Genomic DNA, 15,176 nt, shown 5'->3' on the forward strand with positions numbered 1-15,176 from the left:
TATATTTTATAAGATATTTCATAAATGATTTTTTATAAGATATCTCATAAACTTAATGAGATATCTTATAATACATACAATATATCTAGTATGTTTTATAAGATATGTAATAGAAGTAAATTTTTATGATACTTTATAAAGTTTATAAGATATCTTATAAAGTTTTTAGCTCACCTGAGCTGAAAGCTCAAGTGAGCTTTTCTGATCACCCGTATTCCGGCGTCCGTCCGTCCGTCTGTAAACTTTTCACATTTTCAACTTCTTCTCAACAACCACTGGGCCAATTTCAACCAAAGTTGGCACAAAACATCCTTAGGTAAAGGGAATTCTAAATTGTTAAAATAAAGGGCCAGGCCACCTTCCAAGGGGAGATAATCAAGAAAAGGTAAAAATAGGGTAGGGTCATTAAAAAATCTTCTTCTCAAGAACCACTAAGCCAGAAAAGCTGAGATTTATAGAAAAGCTTTATTAGGTAATGCAGATTCTAAATTGTTAAAATCATGGCCCCCGAGGGTCGGATGGGGCCACAATAGGGGATCAAAGTTTTACATACAAATATATAGGGAAAATCTTTAAAAATCTTCTTCCCAAGAACCACTGAGCCAGGAAAGCTGAGATTTATATGAAAGCTTCCTTATATAATGCAGATTCTAAATTGTTAAAATCATGGCCCCCGGGGGTCGGATGGGGCCACAATAGGGGATCAAAGTTTTACACACAAATATATAGGGAAAATCTTTAAAAATCTTCTTCCCAAGAACCACTGAGCCAGAAAAGCTGAGATTTACATGAAAGCTTCCTGATATAGTACAGATTCTAAATTGTTAAAATCATGGCCCCCGGGGATCGGATGGGGCCACAATAGGGGGTCAAAGTTTTGTTTTTTTTTGTTTTTTTTCGTTTTTAGCTCACCTGAACCGAAGGTTCAAGTGAGCTATTCTGATCACATTTTGTCCGGCGTCCGTCTGTCTGTCTGTCTGTCCGTCTGTCTGTCTGTCCGTCTGTCTGTAAACTTTTCACATTTTCGACTTCTTCTCCAGAACCACTGGGCCAATTTCAACTTAACTTGGCCAAAAGCATCCTTGGGTGAAGGGCTTTCAAGTTTGTTCAAATGAAGGGCCATGTCCCTTTCAAAGGGGAGATAATCACAAAAATGCAAAAATAGGGTGGGGTCATTTAAAAATCTTCTTCTCAAGAACCACTGGGCCAGAAGAGCTGAAATTTACCTGAAAGCTTTCTGACATATTGCAAATTCAAGTTTGTTCAAATCATGGCCCCCGGTGGTAGGATGGGGCCACAAGGGGGGATCAAAGTTTTACATACAAATATATAGGGAAATCTTTAAAAATCTTCTTCTCAAGAACCACTGAGCCAGAAAAGCTGAGATTTACATGAAAGCTTCCTGACATAATGCAGATTCAAGTTTGTTCAAATCATGGGCCCCGGGGGTTGGATGGGGCCACAATAGGGGATCAAAGTTTTACATACAAATATATAGGAAAAATCTTTAAAAATCTTCTTCTCAAGAACCACTGAGCCAGAAAAGCTGATTTTTACATGAAAACTTTCTGACATAGTGCAGATTCAAGTTTGTTCAAATCATGGCCCCCGGGGATAAGATGGGGCCCCAAGGGGGGATCAAAGTTTTACACACAAATATATAGGGAAAATCTTTAAAAATCTTATTCTCAAGAATAGTAAAGCTGTGATTAATCATATTTATATGGAAGCATCTTCAGGTTCAAGTTTGTTCAAGTCATGCCCCCAGGGGGTAGGGAGGGGCCACAATAGGGGTTCAAAGTTTGACATTGAAATATTTAAAAAAATATATGTTCAAAAATCTTCATCTCAAGAAGAGCATAGTAATGATTAGTCATTTTAATGTAAAAGCATTATCAGGTAGTGCAGATTAAAATTTGTGGAATTCATGGTCCCCTGGCGAAGGTTGGGGCCACATAGAAGATCGATTTTTTTTTTTTTAACATGGGAATATATAAGGAGGAGTGTTTAAGAAATTTTACATGGGAATATATAGGGAAAAATGTAGATAACTTTTCAATTTTTTCTGCTCTTGTTAATTTTGAAACCAAATAAATCTAGTGATATAATTTCATTTTTGTCTTCATTTATAAATTAAGAAGAAGAAAACTCGCCGTCGATTCCTTTTGAACAACTTGGTGAATATCATTAATCTTGGCACCAAAAATCTTTGACTGAAGGGCATTCAATTGTTATAATTACACACTTAATGCACATATTTACAACGTGTATGACCCCCTATTCATTTTCTGGTCACACCTGCCATGTTGGGTTTAAAACATAAACACTCTTTTCTCAGGTGAGCGATGTGGCCCATGGGCCTCTTGTTAAGATATCTCATATAATTTACAGTTTATAAGATATCTCATAAAATATATGAGATATCTTATAAACTTTCTTTTATAAGATATCTTATAAAAGTTATAAGATATCTTCTCAAGATTATGAGATATCTTATATTCAAAAACTGTTAATAAGATATTGTAATATCATGGGTTTACAGCTATTTGTACACGATAGGGTTTGGGGTGGATTTTTATATAATGTTTGATTGATTGATTGAAAATTATTCAACGTTCCTCTCAATATTTCACTCATATGGAGACGTCACCAATGCCGGTGAAGGGCTGCAAAATTTAGGTCTATGCTCGGTGCTTATGGCCATTGAGCAGGTAGGGATCTTTATCGTGCCACACCTGCTGTGACACGAGACCTCGGTTTTTGCGGTCTCATCCGAAGGACCGCCCCATTTAATCGCCTCTTACGACAAACAAGGGGGTACTGAAGACCTATTCTAACCCAGATCCCCACGGGATTATGTTTGTAATAATTGCACATACATATAATGTTTGTAATATTGCACATACATGTACATGTATGATGATCCCATGTACATTAGTGGCTAGTAGTGTAGCATCCTGTTTGGTATTGATAATATAAGCTACAAGTATGTTGATGTGCTATTTTATTTTTAGCGTATTACTCGTTCGTTGCTACTTTCGATATTGCTGACATTTGTATGTAAACAATCATTTATATTGCATACATTATTTGGTATTTAAGGTATTTGGTAAAGCTACAGTCTAAGACAGGTGTGCTGATGTAAATTATATCGATAACTGAAAGTGAAATCAAGTATTACGATTGTAAATCACGTAACTTACTTCTACTATCACGTGTTGAAAGTTAGCCGCCTGTCATCTTGCTTGTACGAAGGAATGCATCACGTGATATTTTGTCTATATAAACACCACCTTGTATTGAACAAGTAGCATTGTCCTACTGTTTAGATATTTGAAATTTGTATTTCTACTTCGTTTGTTAAATATATGAAGTAGTTCATAAATAAGTGATCAAACTACCTTGCGTATTGTGATGGCGTAATGTACAATTTACGTATTGTTTTGTATTCCTACGTATAGGATTGTAGTTGTCCGTTTTATTATAAAGAATTATTTTGACTTATGTTTGTATGCAAATTCATACTAACTTTGATTATAACTCATTGTACAGGAATAGGACACTTTGACATTGTATACTTTTCTACAGTATATCTGAAGTAGTCCAGAGACGCTTTAGAAAGGACAATTATTCATTGGTTGTTTCGGTCACATGACCATTTTTATATAAAGCGGGAAGTTTGCCAGTTTCATCATCCTGATCTGTATCATTTAATTTTACATGTTTACACGCCTTTTCATTGGTTGATCTATCATATGAATATCGTATACCCCGAAAAATAAAATAACAAATGGCCGGAACTACTTTCTATTGGAATGTTGGGGATTCCCCTGAATGGTCTATTTATAGATCTATCTATAGATTGGGAATCCTGAAAAGAACAACTTCACAACTCTATCGATCCAAATAAATTCATTCAACAAAAACATTAACATATTAAAAATAAATGATAAATAAACAATTAATTATACAAAATAAAATAAATACGACTATTTGAAGGAAAAACATAACACACGCGCGTACACGTTTGCTTATGCAATTTCTGTAAATGGATTCCAAGGGAGGAAATTTCGATATTGGTACTCTCGATGATATATTTCAAGACAGACCTGAATGTGAAGTTATGAAACCTGATTTTGATGAAGAAACTCTCCTTTCTCTGTTTAATAACTTTGATGATGAGGATGAAAATTGTCAGAATGTTTGTGAAATCATAAATGCTTCTACATCCAATGATGAGGCGCTTAGAGAATTGGCCAAGGCGCAAGAAACTGAACATAAACCCTCCGTCATAGTTTCCAATCCAAGATTCAAAACAATCTCTGAGGAGGAATTAAAAGGAATCGAGAGTGGTCGTCAATCCAAGGGTACAAAAATCAAAACAAAGTGGGGTGTCAAGATTTTCCAAGGTAACGTGATACAAACAAATTTACTCATATATATAATAACATAATAAGATGAATAATTAAATAGCAGCACTAATAACAAACACTGTACAATGTATGCACTCGTTAAAATAAATGAATGAAAAAAATTCTCTGTCTGTCTCGCTAAAGAATACTTAAAGAATAGTAAAACAATAACTGACAGAACACCCCAAACTAAAGAATTCAAAATTAATTTCCGGATTGGAGCATGGAAAAGTTCAATACTTGCACTAACCTGCATAAAGTAGAAAAAGAGGAACTCTGTGGCCTGTTGAGACACTTCTATGCTGAAGTCCAACCCAAATTTGACCCCAAGAAGGGTGATCAACCTCAAGAGTATCACAAAAACACACTAAAGTCCATAAGATCAGCTCTCAACAGACATCTTAATGATATTGATCGAGATTTTGACATTGTTAGAGATAGAAATTTCAAATCAGCAAATGCCATCCTTGATGGCAAATTGAAACAAAATATGAAATCTGGATTATCTTCTCAACAGTAGTGACTTGCTGAAAATCTCCGACTACCTCTCCGTTATTGATAATCCCGTTATTTTGCGTTATCGGGTCTGGTATGACCTTTCCATACATTTTGTGTCACGGGGGCTTGAGTTTCATCAACAGCTGATGACAAACTCATTTGAGTTTTTATATGATGAGAATGACAGAGAGTATGTGGTGATTTTCCATGAAACCAAGCAAAAGAATAGGCAGGGTGGTCTCGACACATCTGATGCTCCACAGGATAAGCGAATGTACTCAGCCGGGGATGACAATTGTCCAGTTCGCACCCTACGACAACTTCTTCATGTCAAAGACCCGAATGCCACATCATTATTCAATCACTGTTCCAAAGCTGCGATTGCGTCTCCACAATCAGAGAAAGTGTGGTTCACAGCTAAGCCTGTCAAAGCGTACCAGTTTTCGAAATTCATGTCTGACATATCTAGAAATTCTGGATGCTCTCAAAATTACACCGCACACTATCTCAGAGCGACTGCAATTCAAACCCGATGGGTCAAACGACAATGGTTTTGAACTCCGACATATTATGTTCATGAGTGGGCACCGGAACGAGGCGTCAATACGCAATTATGACAGGGATTGCAGTGACCATCAAAAGCAATGCCTTAGTAATTCACTAGCAAAACTTGCAAGACCCTCTGCAACACTCACTCGTCCCCCTGGAAACTCTCGAGAGAACCCTACTTGCCTGGTCTCTGATCGCATGACACATCATGCACATGTCCCACGCTTACCGTTCGTACCGACATCGAACATTGAGGTGAATGCCAGTTCCACTCAACAAAGTTCCAGCAATTTTCTACCCACGGGATTCATCTCTAACTCATCCTTTCAAAGCTGTACCTTTCAGTTTACAGGGAACCCGTTTGTGAGTCAAAAGTAAACAGTTCGTGGAAGCCGCCATTTCCGATTTTCAGTTGATGTTTTCATAAACTACTCCGCCAATTTCGAAGCGTCATATAATGTAGTTCAAGAATAAATCTTTAATTGAACTCAAATCATATTATGTTTTATCATGCTTTACATATTTAAATGATAAGGAATGAATATATTATCTTTTCGGTGGATGGAGGGATCCATGGAAAAAAAAGAAGACAGAAAACTTTGTATCATGCGCTACGCGCAATGATGCAGTTTTCCGTCTTTTTTATTCATGGATCCCTCCATCCACCGAAAAGATAATATATTCATTCCTTAAATTTTTAAACAAGTTGGGAACCGCTTCATATAAGGCGAAAAACAACACGATTAAAAATAATGTATAAAGTGGACCAGAATTTGATTCCAAACTATTTCAAAGTCAAATTCCTGGTAAAACTACAACTCAAGAAACACATCAAGTTGATCTAAATCTATAAAAATTCACTTATACCAACTGTTATAAATGAGTGGAATTGTTTACCTGTTGAAATCAAACGAAGTGAATCTTTGGGGATCTTTATAAACAAATTAATAAAAAAAACGAAAGAAAATTCACCTCCTACTTCGCATGTGGCAACCGTCGATTAAATATTCTTCATACAAGGTTTATCCATAATTGTATATTAAACAAAGATGTATTCCGTTATAGCATCATTAATATAGCCCTTTATATACTTGTGGAAAAATTGAAGATGAATATCATTACTTTTATACATGTCCTAGGTATAAAGAAGCCAGAATAATCTATTTAATGGCATATTTGGAATTATGAATATTTGAAGCCTTTATGAAACAGTGAGTGGTCGTTTTGATTAATTTAGAATTAGTATATGTTGTAGATGTTATTACTTTGTTTAAGTGATCATCATGCGCGAGATTCTATAATACAATGAAAGTTTTATCATACATACCAAAATAGATTGTTATAAATGCATGTATATAGGAGAGAACATTCTAAATCTTAAGAACATGTCCTCAATCCCTTTGTAAATTCAGTTACAATAAAATACGAGTATATTGAACATTTGTTTCGGTTATTTTCACCCGACAGTAAATGAAATGCGTTTTTAGATAGAACCCAACACTAGATACCCAATTTCTCCCTTCACAACAAAATTTAAAGTCCTATAGAAAAATTAAATATTTATATGAATACTTTATATCGTAAGAAAATTTATCAATAACTACGGGGCGTTTGTGAACAAACCCTTCACCCTCGTTTTTAAGGTCACCTGAGATGAAAGCTCATGTGATAAGAGGTGTTGCTGTAGTATTTAGTGCTTTTTTTATCCCAATGATCATCGATTTATTTCAAAAATTCATTTTTATGAAATGAAACATTAGAATGGTTGACATTAATCATTTACTGTAAATACATATAACACTAAGCATGTGCTTTGCGAGTGAAAAACAGGACAAGAAAGGGGTGAAAGTGTATGCTCTTCTTTCAGAGAATATCTGATTTCTTAAAGGTCACCAATTTATTACGTCACAATGTACAGGCACGTCATAATGTGTACGACGTAACACACTCACCCTTGCGACCAAACATACTGTGCGCTTGCTTAGAGGCGATACTTTAGGTAAGAGTATATGCAAATGAAATATTAAAACAAGATGATCTCCGGAAATGTTTCCCGCTCTATGGCAGACGACAATGATTTGAAAAATGACTTTGTACCTTATGAACAGGTTAAGGACACCATCTCGAAAATTGAAGTTTTAAAAGCTGTTAATGCAAATGTGTCTTCATTCCTGCCGTCATGGGCTGATGATGTCTATTTCGTGCAATTACATAAACCGAAGGAAAGGAAGATAAATGTCTTTGAGACAAGCATGGAAACTAAAAAGGCAATGCTGGAGGAAAAGTCAGAAGCCAAGACAACCATTGAGAACGGACAAATCACACATTCAGTTCCTAAAATCAGTGGCGAAGAACTTGATATGAAAACAGAGGATGTTGCAGTATACATCCTGAGTATTATCGAAAAGGTATGTGCAATAGTTCGCTAAGATATAACAGTCCAGAAACTAGATCAGGATGACGACAGTGTTATGGAAGAAACAAAAATTGTGAACACTTTAGATGTGAGCCAGGAAAATAAATGTCTACAGAAACCTGTTAAATTACAAGAGTTAAAACAGAAAACCAAACCAGTCAAATGTGGACTGGACAAACCTGGAGAGCTTACTGCATTAGAAACAGGGAAAATACACAAGTTTATTCCCCGAAAGCTGTTTCTGTCGAGTATAGAAACCTTTAAACTTGTCCAGGATGCCACCAAGAGCAACGAAGAGGAGACCAAGTCCGCAAAACCAAGGCCTTTACAATATAGTTTCCTCTGCACCACGGGACTTTCTCCTGCGGAAGAACCCTGTGTGGTGAGACCGCAGAGAACATGGAGGGATCGAATTCTTAGGTTTTTTGGATTTAAAAGATAGATTTTCTTAAAATTTATGAAAAGAAGAACGTGATTTTAAAGGATTTTTTTAACCTTTGCAAACGTATATGTATATTTATGGTGTTCTAATATGGAATGAATTTGTTTTCAAACTGTTATACCTCTTGATTGTCCTCATTCTCACTCTAGATATACTGTGTGTGTGTGTGTGTGTGTGTGTAACTTCCGGTGACCACCTATTGCGCACATGTTTCGAGTGAGTTGCTAAACTTTATGAAAGAGTAATGCTAGGGAATTACATAGCTTTGAAATACAAGTTCTAACAATCGATCTGGACACAAATTATTTGAAGACAGAATATCCAAAAGCACGTTTTGTCTCAAAATTCAAACCACGATCTGGTAAGGCTAAACAATCATTGTACGAAGCCATCGATACAAATCTGTATGAAAGTAATGCTCAAATGGTATGTTTTCACACGTCTGAGAACAGGCTATTTATCTGGATTAACGCACTTTCAGTGTTATATTATGAAAACTTTGGGGAAATGGCCTGACACCCCGGACAACTGGACACTCGATTCTATTAATTCGGGAGTGAGCATACTGTCGCAGGCGTTTTTAAAGGTGAAGACTTAGCATCCAACGCCATGATCTTCCTAACGACAGGAACAATTAGAGTTCAAGATACAGATTTTGAAATTTTTACTAAACACCATTTCCCACTTCTACTTAAACTACTAGGTATGCTAGCTGAGCCTGCATCTAAACAAATGTTGGTGAAAGAAGTAGGTGATGACGATAGTCCTACAGGTGCCCCTTGTAACACACAAGATAAGAAAGCAACGCTACCAAACGTTGAACTACTACAGAAGGCCCTACTCGATGGCTTGAGTAAAATTGAAGCCAAAATGGAAAAGGAATCTGCTACCATTCTGAATGCAATCCATGATTAAAAGTTCACTACCCTTCACAAGGGTATGTAACCTTATTAAAACAACAATTATTTTTACCAAAAAATCTGGAGAAATTTCAGTGTTGGAAGATAAAGCAGCACTATTGAATAGGAAACTTGAGGAAACTCAGGATGAAGTCCTGCAACTCAAACACACTTTAAGCTCATCACTGACAGAAAATCCAGGCACTTTTGAATCTAACAAGCCAGTGCCTACAGTACTACTATTAGGCACATCCAATACAATAATATTAAAGAGGAGCTGCTTACTCCTGCAGCTTCAATTAAGAAGGCCACAACATACACCAATGCAAAGGCCCGTAGATACCTAGAAAACTGTGGACAACAATATGATGTTATTATACTCCACGTTTTGACCAATGACGATCCGAATGAATGTGTTACCAACATGTATGAAATTGTCCAGTTCATGAGACAAAGATGGCCCAATACCAAAGTTATCATCTCATTAACTATCCCAAGGAGTGATTTGCACAAAAACTGTGCAGGAATGGCAATGCTATTCTTAAACAGAAGTTTCTACAAGATAATGATGGAGCTATATATTTTGTTGATCACCACAACATGTTTGTTTACTCTGGTCCTAACCTAACCCTGCTGAATAAGGATGGCTACCATCTCAGTCCTAAAGGAGTACATGCATCCCTTCATCTCAATGTAGATCGTCGTTACAAAAGCAGTTTACAACGACGAAGTCGCGAGCTGGAAATTTCTGTGATGTACATGCAGGTGTTTTAACGTTCAAAGACTATTTTCATTTCTTTTTCTCTCTCTCTCCCTTTTTCCTGTTGTTAGAAATACATAATTTGTATTAACAGCATAATAATTTTGAATCAAATTACACGTGCATGTAGATGGTCAACATGGTATACTCTTTTATATATTGTTAAACTTTATATAAAATGAGTCCCTTGGGATCCGGGTTAGAATACATGTAAGTCCTCAGTACCCCTTGCATATCGTAAGAGGCGACTAAATGGGGCGGTTCTTCAGATGAGGCCGAAAAAACCGAGACCCATTTCACAGCTGGTGTGGCACGATAAAGATCCCTACCTGCTCAAAGGCCATAAGCGCCGAGCATAGGCCTAAATTTTGCAGCCCTTAACTGGCATTGGTGACGTCTCCATATGAGTAAAATATTCGCGAGAGGGACGTTAAACAATATGCAATCAATCATGTAAAAAGAAGGTAAAAATGATTAAGATTTGGCCTACTTGATGCTGGAGGTCTAGCATGTACAGAGTTTAATAAGTTAGAGGAACCCTTATTTGTTGAGCAATTTAAGAAGTGTGATATTTTCTTCTTAATCGAAACCCACATAGGACATGATTTCTGTGATCCAAATATTAAGCCCTTTTATTGTCATACTGTATGCAGGGCAAAGTCTACTAATAATAGATACTTTGAGGGATTGATACTGACGAACAAAGATTTTCAGTGGCTGAAATTTTACAAAGATTTCTTTGGCTTTGAAAATGATTTATATCTATGTGTGATATATATTCCACCATTAATGTCCTCATATCATAAGGTTTTCCAAATAGCTATACTGGCCTCCATTGAAAAAGAGGTCAATAGATAATCCAAGTTTGGAGATGTTATATTATGTAGGGAATTAATACAAGAGTGTCACAGGAAAATTATTTTATATCCAATGACAATTGTCTATATATACCAACTGAAGTTGATTATTAATCTGATAGAAATATTAGGGAGCGTGCAAGTCAAGATGAGAGAATTGATGCAAGAGGTAAACAATTATTACTTATTGAAGGGCAGAGTATTCGGAGATTGTTTTGGAAGATACACCTGTTATACAACAAAGGGTGCTAGTGTGGTAGATAGCTTCTGAGAAAATATTACATTTTTTTTTTTATGTAAATCAGTTCAATCCCGTATTCTCTGATTGTCATTCAGTACTAGAATGGCAGTGTGCATATTTTGCTTTTAAAATATGTGATGAACTGCCTGTACTTCAGTTAAAACCCAAATGTATATGGGATGAAAAATCAGCAGAGAGGTTTTGTTTAGCAGTTAGTAGCACTGAATTAAATTATTTTGTGAATGACCAACTTATTGAAAACTCACAAAGTTCAATAGACAAAGCCTGTGATAATTTGACGGCCATCACACTGTCTGATCTAAACAATCTCTGAAAGAGAAAAGAAATTTGTCCAGCAATAAAACACACTTTTAAAGAAATCCATGGGCCACATCGCTCACCTGAATCACCTTGGCCCTGTCATTGTTCAACTGTTGTGATTTTTAAAAATATTTTGTTATCAATCTTTATTCCCATGCAAAATTCTGTGGTCCCAACCTAGCCCCAAAAGGATCACAACATAACTGAAAATGAATTCATATAACACAGAGATGCCTAAACACCAATATGACTAACATGATCTTGCTGTTCTGGACAAGACCAATGTCACAAGGTCATTGATTATGGAATGATATGAAGACTTTGCCATAAGAAATCTATACCCAAAATATGAAATCTCTATCTCTAATAGTTCAGGCGATATTAAATAGGTAAGATTTTTATTAAAAGTAGGTCAATCTTCCAGATCAAGGTGACAAGAAACAATCATATTACACATAAGCCTTTAAGCTCACTTGATAGTTCATGGTTTTATATCATGTAGGGTCTTAAATTCCTACAGCCCCAAACTGAGGGCGCAAAATGATAGTCCTGGGGATCCACTTCCTTGCCTGCATGCTCCTTTTGTGGACTATTCAAAGATTAATTTGTTATTAACATTCATTATCACCCTATGTGATGTAACGACAGAAACTTTCAGGTGAGTTCAATTGCCTTCAAGTATGAAACTTGATAATCAAGGTTATGTTGATCAATTGTTTGAAAAATTGTCAATTTTGATTTATTACGCGTTACTTTTTAGAATCCCATCTGAGTACTCTCAGTACTTTGATGAAATTTCTTATCTACGGCCTTAGTGGCTGCTAGCTTCAGCCTAGTACAATTAATAACCTATCAATTTTTAAGAAAAGATGTAAGAAACTGTTATGCCATCATTATTTGGAAGAATGGGGCAATATCAGAAGTTTACCAGATGGAAAACTTGAAACTTATGTTAAATTTAAAACTAAATTTGTTTTTGAAAACTACTTAACACTTTTACCACCTGCACAACGTAAAGCACTTACAATATTACGTACATCAGCGCACAATTTACCAGTAGAACGAGGCCGTTACACAGGAATTCCTAGACATTTAAGATTTTGTTCAAAGTGCTCTTCTTGCAAAATTGGTGATGAAATTCATTTAAGTTTTGAATGTTCAAATTATAACTCACTCAGGCAGAACATGTATGAAATCATATAACAACACTGTGAACATTTTTCTAGTCTTGACATGAATAGATTGACATATTGACCTAGTACCAATGCACCGTCCCCTGGTATCTTTTGCATTACAGTGGAGTATTAACCATATGTACTTGTACTACTTTTTACTACATATTATACATACTGTATTTTTATGTCCGATTACATGTATTGTTATTACTTTTTTTCCCTTTGTGCATTTCTGACTGTTTTGCATTAGGATACACGATGGCACTTGCATGTATTACATCAAGTATATCATGTTCAAAATGTCTCATGTTTAATATGAACCTCGTTTTTAAAAGATCAATACAACCTCGCATTGGGTCAAATGCTGTCTGACGTGTTTCATACCGATTGTTAAGCCTTCTTGGCACACTGATTTTGACTGCGGATAACTCCGTTTACCTGATCAGGATATAGGGCTCACGGCGGGTGTGACCGGTCAACAGGGGATGCTTACTCCTCCTAGGCACCTGATCCCACCTCTGGTGTGTCCAGGGGTTCGTGTTTGCCCAACTATCTATTTTGTATTGCTTATAGGAGTTATGAGATTGATCACTGTTCGTTATCTTCACCTTGCATACTATATTACATTGCCTACTATTTTCTTTCTTTCTTTATATTTTATTACAATAAACTTAGTGTTGTAAAATTACACATCGGTTATATGTATTATCAACAATCATGTATGCCCAAGAGGGCCCCCGACTTGGAATAAATAAATCATATTGAATTTGACCACGGATTACTCCGTTTGCTGATCGAGATTTAGGGCTCATGGCGGGTTTGACTGGTCAACAGAGATGTTTACTCCTTCTAGGCACCTGATCCCACCTCTGGTGTGTCCAGGAGTCCGTGTTTGTACTTCTCTTAATTTTGATTTCTTAATCAGAAGAGTTTTCAATGTACAAGTGCATTCATTATTATATCCATTGAATTAGAGGAAATTCTGGCTAATTATATTTCAAATGTCAAGATAGATTAGATTGACTACTTACAAGTATTGAAATTACATATCCTTGATGCCCAGCCCTATGGAGCGCCAAATTAACAAACTCAAATAATTGAAGATATCTTCAATTATTTGAAGATATCATCAATTCATTTGATGCGCGAAGCAATTTAATTATAAAGATCTCTTCAAATAATTAATGATATCTTCAATTCTGAATTATTGCGCGCATTAATTGAATTGATGATAGCATTAATTCTTCAGCTGAATTGATGCGCGCTTTAATTGAATTAATGATCTCTTGAGATGAATTAATGATATCAACAATTGAATTGATGCGCGCTACAATTCAATTGAAGAGAGCAATAATTGATATAAAGCTCTTCAATTGAATTAATGATATCTTTATTTCATTTGAAGAGAGCAATAATTCTTTTAGAGAGAGCAACTATATAATTAAAGATATCTTCAATTCAACATATCCACAATTGAATTAATGATCTCTTTAATTGAATTGTTGCTCTCTTTAAAAGAATTGATGTGTGCATTGATTCCTTATACAAAAGCATTGTAAATAATTAAAGATATTTTCAAGTGAATTAAAGAGATCATCAAATTATTTATACCGAGCTCTAAATCAATTATTGCGAGCAATATTTCTACGAAATTGATGATCTCATCAATTGAATTGAAGAGAGCATTTAATTAAATTAATGCGCGCATTAAATCAATTATTGCTTTCATTAATTCAATTGATGCGCGCATTAATTCAATTTAAAGAGAGCTATAATTGAATTGATATCTTCAAATAATTGAAGATATCTTCTATTATTTGAGTTTATGTTAATTTGGCGCTCCATACGATGACATCTCCACGAGTGAAAAATTTCTCGAGAGGGACGTTAAACAAGATACAATCAATCAGTCTCGCTGAGATAACTTAAAATTTATCAATGGTTCAAGTCCAAATTGCCACAGTGTCTGAGAAACTAAAAAAATAATTCTTTTTGGCCTGGTAACAACAGTTTATTTAAATAAAAGAACATTCTAAAGACCATAAACACGCTGTTTTCCGTCTATGCTTTGAAATGCTTTTTTGTTTATAGAAAAATATGCAATACTTATCATTTCCATTAGTGGAACTCTTCAAATTAAAGGCGCGTAAAGTCGTGCTACTGGGACAACATACGTAAACGTTACTTAGGCATACGTAATATAAATTATGGTATCGAATACATATTATAACCGACTGCAAACCACGACACTGATTAAAATTCTAAAGGCAAATTTAGGAATTGGTTATTCTTACAAGAAAACGGACGAACTTATTAAACTATGTGAATCATTAGCATAGGCGTAGCTTGGGTTCGAATATTACCGAGGCAGGGGGTCGGGGGGGAGGGGCGCAGCCCCCCTGAAGCTATCGACATTTTAACAACGTAAAAGGTGTTTTTTTTTGTTTTTTTTTACCGAGGCAGCTGCCTCGATTGCCTCAATGGAAGCTATGCCACTGATTAGATTTAATGATACTAAATCTGCCAAATCTGACCGATATCCGTGGCGGATTTAGAGGGGGCGCAGCTAAAATTTTCAAATTTAAGGTAAATCGCGGTATCTTGAT

The sequence above is a fragment of the Ostrea edulis genome, chromosome 1 (assembly GCF_947568905.1).
Source record: "Ostrea edulis chromosome 1, xbOstEdul1.1, whole genome shotgun sequence".
Lineage (NCBI taxonomy): Eukaryota > Metazoa > Mollusca > Bivalvia > Ostreida > Ostreidae > Ostrea > Ostrea edulis.